Genomic DNA, 8,258 nt, shown 5'->3' with positions numbered 1-8,258 from the left:
AGGAAAGGAAAGGAAAGGAAAGGAAAGGAAAGGAAAGGAAAGGAAAGGAAAAAGGAAAGGAAAGGAAAGGAAAGGAAAGGGAAAAGCTAGAACTGTTCAACACCAACAAACAAGCTTTACAAAATATGTTAAAGGAATTTCTCTAGGAGGAAAAGAAAAGAATTCAACAAGAAACTTGAAAACCATGAGGGAAAAAGTTCATTAGTAAAGACAAATATATCAAAGAAGGAAATCATCCATGCACAAACCTAGTCAAAAGTTTAAAAGTAGTAAAATCATTGATAATACCTAACAATAAGCAATTAAGGGATACACAAAATAATTAGATGTAAAATATGATATCAAAAACAGTAATCATGAGGGGAGTACAAATGCAATGTTGTTAAAAATGCATTATCAGTTAAGAAATCAGCAACTTAGTCATGTATATATATAGATGGCTATATATAAACCTCATGATAACCATAAACCAAAATTCTATAAAAGATACACACACATAAAAGAAAAATGGATCCAAACACATCACTAAAGATAGTCACCAAGGAGTTCCCATTGTGGCTCAGTGGAAAGAAACCTGACTAGTAACCATGAGGATCCAGGTTTGATCCCTGGCCTCAGTCAGTAGGTAAAGGATCCTGCATTGTCATGAGCTGCAGTGTAGATCACAGACTCAGCTCAGATCTGGCATTGCTGTGGCTGTGGTGTAGGCCAGCAGCTACAGCTCTGATTCAACCCCTAACCTGGGAACCTCCATATGATGCAGGTGCAGCCCTAAAAAGACAAAAAAAAAAAAAAGATAGTCACCAAATCATGAGACAAGAACAAAAGAAGAATGAAAAAGACCTTAAAAAACAATTCTCAAACAATTAACAAATGGCAATAAAAAACATGTATATCTATAATTATTTTAAATGTAAATGAACTAAATGTTCCAAACAAAAAACATAAAATGGTTGAATGAATATAAACAGAACACCAATATGTGTGCTGCCTACAAGAAACTCACTTCAGATCTAAAGACACACAGAAACTGAAAGTAAGAGGATGAAAAAAATATTCCATGGAAATGTAAATCAAAAGAAATATGGGGTTGCAATAATATCAGATAAAATAGACTTTAAAATAAAGGTTTTGTGGCTTCAATTGAGATGGTGGAATAGGAGTTCACTGGTGGCCTAGCAATTAAGGACTCTCCATTGTCACTGCTGTGGCTCAGATTACTGCTGTGGTTCAAGTTCAATCACTACCCTGGGAATTTCCACATGCATGGGCATGGCCAAAAAATATATATATATGGTAGACTAGAATATCATAGAGCTCACCTCCTCCCATAGATACATCAAAAATACATTTACATGTGGAACAATTCTCACAGAATATCTACTGAACACAGGCAGAAGATTTCAGACACACAAAATTGCAAATCACCACAAAAGCAGGTAGGACAAAATTTTAAAAAAGGAATCAGGATGGGACCTGTGCCCCTGGCAGGGAGCAGTGAAAAAGAAAATGTTCCTTCACCCCAGGAAAACACTTTATTTTTGTGGGAATCAACGAGACAGAAGAAGAGTTTCAGAGGCTCATAGGAAGAGTGTAGTAGCTGATTTGTGGCAGGCAGAACAGAGAGAGACCAGGACAGATTGTCCATGCCACCTCTCTGCATTCCCCAGGCTGAGATGTGCATCTGCTGGTATGCGCAGGGGCAGAGTGCTGAAACTCAGGCATCAGAGGACAGACCAGGGGAGAGGACTGGGGTTGGCCATGCAGACACAGCCTGAAGGGGCTAGAGTATGGTGTGGGCTGCAACTGGGGGGTGTTTGTAGAGGTATCCCAGGATGCCATACAAATAAAATGGCATTGTTAATGGGTGCACAAAGGAGGGGAAGGGCCCATAATAGCAGCCTATTTTTCAGTGTGCTCCCAGAAGGAACAGCACCACCTCTACAAGCTCTGGGAGCATGCAAGCACCAGTGGGTTGCCCACACATGGAGACCGGGGTCAAATCAGACCCAATCTCCAGGGGCCACACAACTTACAAAGCAGGGCTGAAATCTGAGCCCTCTTCCTGTGGCTCAGCAACCCACACGTTTATGCCACCTCCACCAGCTTTGTAAACTCAGGACCTGTGGGATATTTGAGTGGCCTACAGGTGTTCCTGTGGCTGAGCCAAGTCTAGCGTTAGCAGCTGTGAGCTTTGCAGGCATGCATACACAGAGGCATGGCCAGAATCTGAACTGCTTCCATAGTTCCAACAGCAGGTTCAAATGCATAAGTACTGAATTCTTGGTAACTGACTTCAGTGGATCTACATTTAAAGATCTGTGCTGGTGGCTTTGGGAACACAGCACCTAAGGGACACCAGGGCTGACTGCCTGCATTCCCACCATTGAGGTAGGGCTAAAGTCAGTGCCAACAACAATGTTCTTTGTGAACCAGCAAAATGGATGAAAAGCAACACTAGAGAATACTCCCTGACAGACAGTTCCTGCAGAGTAATATCAAGTAGCTCCAATCCCAGTAGGAGTGCTCCAGTCCTGCGTACCTAACACCAGAGCTCATGAAGAGTTCTGGGGGTTTCTACTCCAAAACTGGGGAGAAAATCCTGCCCCTAACAGGGCAGTGACAACCACCAAGCAAAAAAAGGAGTCCTACTCAATATCCAGTGCAGGCTCTAATCACAAAACAAATCATGCCCCTTATCAAGGGGATAATGGCCAGCAGACACTGAGGAAAACCACAGCAGGCATCCATACTAAAAATAGCCTTCACACCAAAGATATTACACTCATGCAGTCTACAAGGGGGATACTCCTACATGAAAACAGCCCTCTGAGATCAGAGTAGGTAACTGTTTCTCCTAAAAACATAGAGTAAGAGAAATATAAGTAAAACAAAGAAGCAAAGGAACCACTCCCAACTAAAAGACAAACATAATTCCATGAAAGAACAATGAAACATATTTTTCCAGTCTAATAGGCTCTGAGTTCAAAAAGGAAGTAATAAAAATGTTGAAGGAATTAAGAAAGGTCATTGACAGAAATACAGATTACTGTAAAATGGGATTAGGAACTATAAAGAGGAACCAACAAAAATTAGAACACTCATTTGCTGAGACTAAAGCTGAGCTAAAGGCAATAAATAGTAAGATAAATAATGCAGAAGAATGAACAACTGATCTGGAAGACAGAATAATATAAATCACACCATCATAAGAGCAGACAGAAAGACAACTGAAAAAAAAATGAAGCCTATGGTATAATATAAGATGTGCCTATTTATGCATAACAGGGACCCAAGGAGAAGAGAGATAAAAGTGGATCAAAAATGTACTTGAATGGAGTTTCCATTGTGGCTCGGTGTAACAAACCCAACTAAGATCCATGAGGACACAGGTTCAATCCCTGGCCTCGCTCAGTGGGTTAAAGATCCAGTGTTGTTGTGAGCTGTGGTGTAGGTTGCAGATGCAGCTCAGATCTGACATTGCTGTGGCATAGGTTGCCAGTTATAACTCCTATTCAACCCCTAGTCTGAGAACCTCCATGTGCCATGGGTGCATCCCTAAAAAGACAAAAGACCAAAAAAAAAATGTTCTTGAAGAAATTATGGCAGAAATTTTCCCACACCTAAAGAAGGAAACAGATATCCAAGAACAGGAAGCACAGAAGGTCCCAAGCAAGATGAACCCAATCAGATCTACACCAAGCCATAATTATAATTTTAAAAAGCAAAAGTTAAAGAGAATATTCTAGGAGTTCCTGTCGTGGTTCAAGAGAAACCAATCTGACTAGCATCCATGAGGAGGCAGGTTTGATCCCTGGCCTCACTCAGTGGGTTAAGGATCTGGCGTTTTTGTGAGCTGTGGTATAGGTCACAGATGTGGCTCGGATCTGGCATTGCTGTGGCTGTGGTGTAGGCCAGCAGCTTCAGCTCCAATTCGACCTCTAGCCTGGGAACCTCCATATGCTGCGGGTGCAGCCCTAAAAAGACAAAAGACAAAAGAAATGAAAATGAGGGAATGGATAAAAAGATACTTCATGTAAATAGAAATGACAAGAAAGCAGAGGTAGCAGTACTCATATCAGACAAAAAAGACTTCAAAACAAAGGCCATAAAAAATAAAGGACAACATATAGTGATAAAAGAATCAATAATGAAGAGAATATTACACTAATTAATATATATATGTGTCCAATATAGAAGCACCCAAATAATAAATACTAATAGACATAAAGAGAGAAATAAAAGGGAATACAATAATAGCAAGAGAATTTAACACCCCACTCACATCAATGGACAGATCTTCCAGATAGAAAACTAGTAAGGAAATAGAGATGTTAAATAATACAAGTTACTTAACTGATATTGTAAGGACATGACGTTCAAAAAAAAAAAAAAACTCTTTTCAAATGCATATGGAACATTCTCTAGGATTGACCATAAACTAGGAAACAAAACAAGCCTGAACAAGTTTAAGAGGATAGAAATTATTTCAAACATCTTTTCTGACCATGACATGAAACCACAAATCTATCACAGAAAAAGAAACAAGAAAAAAAAAACCATTACATGGAAACTAAACAGCATGCTACTAAAATAAAAGGTTCAATTATGATATCAAAGAGGAAATTTTAAAATATCTTGAGACAAATGACAGCAAAAACACAATCATAGAAAATTAATGGGATGCAGCAAAAGTGGTTCTTAAAGGGAAGTTCATAGTGATAGAGGCCTCCCCCTCCCAAAAAAAAAAAAAACCCTAGGAGTTCCCACTGTGGTGCAATTGGATTGGTAGCATCCTAGGAGTGCTGGGGTACAGTTTTGATCCCCAGTCCAGCACAGTGCAGTTAAGGATCTGGCATTGCTGCAGCTGTGGCTTAGGTTGCAACTAATGGCTCAGATCTGAGCCCTGGCCCAGGAACTCCATATGCTGTGGGGTGGCCAAAAGGGGGAAAAAAAAAATGCCTAACCTACCACCTAGAAAAAGAAGAACAAACAAAGCCTAAAGTCACCAGACAGAAGGAAATAATAAAAATCAGAAAGGAAATAAATAAAATATGGATTTAAAAATAGAAAAAAATTTAATAAAACCAAGAACTAGTTCTTTGAAAGGATAAACAAAATTGACAAACTTCTGGCCAGGCTTACCAAGAATAAAAAAGAGATGGAGCCTAAATAACAAAATAAGAAATGAAGAAGGAAAAATAACAACCAATACTGATGAAATACAATAACATAAGAGAACACTAAGAACAACTGTATGCCAACAAATTGAACAACCTAGAAGAAATGGACAAGTCTCTAGAAATATGTATGTAGCCCACCAAAACTGAATCATAAGGATAATTAGAACAGACTGATCACTAGAGGTGTGATAGAATCTGAAATTTAAAAAAAATTTTAAAAAAGACTCCCTACAAACAAAACTCCAGGTCCAGATGGCTTCACTGGAGAAATCTACCAAACATACAAAGAAGAGCCTATACCAATCCTTTTCAAACTCTTCCAAAAGAATGAAGAGGAAGTAGCACTCCCAAAGTCATTCTATATAGCCACCATCACCCTGATACCCAAACCAGACAGAGACAAATTTGTCTACCAAAAAAGGAAATTACAGAACACTATCTTTGATGACTACAGATATAAAAAGTCTCAAGAAATATTAGCAAATCATATACAACAACAATTAAAAGATCATATACCACAGCAAGCTGGATTCATCCTGGGGTCACAAGGATGGTTCCACATATGCAAATCAATCAATATGATACACCATATCAACAAAAGAAAAGACCAAAAAAAAAACATGATAATTTGAATAGATGCAAAAAAAAACTTTGATAAAATTCAACATCCATTCATGATAAAAACTCTTACCAAAGTGGGCATTGACGGAACATGTCTAAACATAATGAAAGCTATTTATGACAAAACCAGAGTAAACATAATACTCAAAAGTGAAAAGCTGAAAGCCTTCCTGCTAAAATCTAAAAGAAGACAAGGATGTCCACGCTCACCACTTCTATTTAACAGAGCAATCAGACTAGAAAAAAATAGGTATCTATATTGGAAGAGAAGGGGTAAAACTGTCATTATATACAGATAACATGATACAATATATAGGAAACTCTAAAGACTCTACACAAAAGCTACTAGACCTGATAAGTGAATTCAGCAATAGAGAAAGATAAAAAAAAGTTATCATACAGAAATTGGTTGCATATCTTTACACTAACAATGAAATTTCAGAAAGGGAATACAGAAAACAATACATTTTGGTTTTGGTCTTTTTAGGAACACACCTGCAGCATATGGAAGTTCCTAGGTTAGGGGTCAAATCTGAGCTGTAGCTGCCAGCCTACCACAGCCACAACAGCGCCAGATTGCAGCTGCATCTTTCACCTACACCATAGCTCATGGAACACTAGATCCTTAACTGACTGACCAAGGCCATGGATTGAAACTGCATCCTCATTGATATGAGTCAGATTTGTCACCACTGAGCCACAATGGGAACTCCTAGAAAACAATGCACTTTTGAATCACACAAAAAAAATAAAATATGTAGGAATACAACTGACCAAGAAGGTGAAAGACTTCTATGTTGAAAACCATAAAACATTAATAAAAGAATTAAAGAAGAGGGGAGCACAGGTTTAAGGCATTAGACTGCTGTGGCCCTCTTTGCCTGGCAAAGCAATAAAGCTATCTCTTTCAACTTTACCCCACAAAAAAGCATTACAGAGGATGAAAATAAATGGAACAATATCCCATGTTCCTGGACTGGAGGAATTAATATTTTTAATTGGCAATACTACCCAAAACAATCTACAGATTTAACATGATCCATATCAAATAACCCATGACATTTTTCACAGAACTAGAAAAAAATAATCCAAAACTTTATATGGAACAATAAAAGATCCAGAATTGCTAAAGCAATCCTAAGGAGAAAAAAGCAGAAGGCATAACTGTCCCAGACTTCAGATAATACTACAAAGCTGATTCTCTCGCCTGCCTGCACCAGGGCCAAAGGGAGATTTGCAGAGGGATTTCTCAATGGCCGGATGGAGAAACATCCTGCCCATGAGACCCACTGCTCCTGGCCTTGCCAGGAAAAGCCACAGAGCAGGGTACACTAAAAGGATATAAGTGCTGAACATTAAAAAAGAGAGACAAGAGATGGGATTAAGATGGGAGAATAGAAGGAGCGGAGCTCAACTTCTCTCCTAAAAACAACAAAATTCACAATTAAAGGCAGAGCATTCCTCACCCAAATGGACTGGAAACCTTAAAAAAGATATCCTAATCCAGAAGAAAAAGAGGAGGCCACATCAAGAGGTAGGAGGGGTGATTTCACGAATTAAACAATGCCTTACCTCCTGGGTGGGAAGCCCCACAGACTGTAAACTAACTGGTTCACAGAGACTCACCTACAGGAGTGAGAGTTCTGAGTCCCACATCAAACTCCCAACTGTGGGGATCTGGCACTGGGAGAAAGAGCCCCCAGAGCATCTGGCATTGAAGGCCAGTGGGGCTTGTGCCCAGGAGCTCCAAGGACTGGGGGAAATGGAAACCCCATTCAGAAAAGGTGCAAACAGACTTTCACACGCACTGGGTCCCAGGGCAAAGCAAAGTCTCCATAGGAATCTGGGTCAAACCTGACTGCAGTTCTTGGAGGACATCCTGGGAAAACAGGGGTGAATGTGGCTTGTTGTGAGGGAAGGACATTGAAAGCAAAGCTCCTGGGAATATTCAGCAGTGTGCCATTCTCTGGAGGTGGCCATTTTGGGAAAATCTGGCCCCATCCATCAGTCTGAGAAGCCCCAGAGCAAACAAAAACCCAGGTGGGATCACAACCCCACCCCTCAGTAAACAGGCTACCTAAAGACCCCTCAGGCAAACAGCTGCCTCTAATCCCAAGCAGAGACTAAACCCCACCCACCAGAGGGATTAGAATCAGCTCCACCCACCAGTGGGCAGGCATCAGCCTCTCCCATGAGGAAGCCTACAGCAAGCCCCCAATACCAACTTCAGCCACAAGGGGGGCAGGCACCAGAAGTAAGAGAGGCTACAACACTATTATCTGTAAAAAGATCACCACACAAAAAAACCTATAAAAATGAAAAGACAGAGAACTATATAACTCAGATGAGGGATAAAGAAAAACCCCAGAAAACCACCTAAGCAATGAGGAGATTCTCAGCCTCTAGGAAAAAGACTTTAGCCTGTTGATGCTGAAGATGATGCAAGACATTGGA

The sequence above is a fragment of the Phacochoerus africanus genome, chromosome X, assembly GCF_016906955.1.
Source record: "Phacochoerus africanus isolate WHEZ1 chromosome X, ROS_Pafr_v1, whole genome shotgun sequence".
In the NCBI taxonomy this organism is placed as follows: Eukaryota; Metazoa; Chordata; class Mammalia; order Artiodactyla; family Suidae; genus Phacochoerus; species Phacochoerus africanus.
This window is presented reverse-complemented; position numbering follows the sequence as displayed.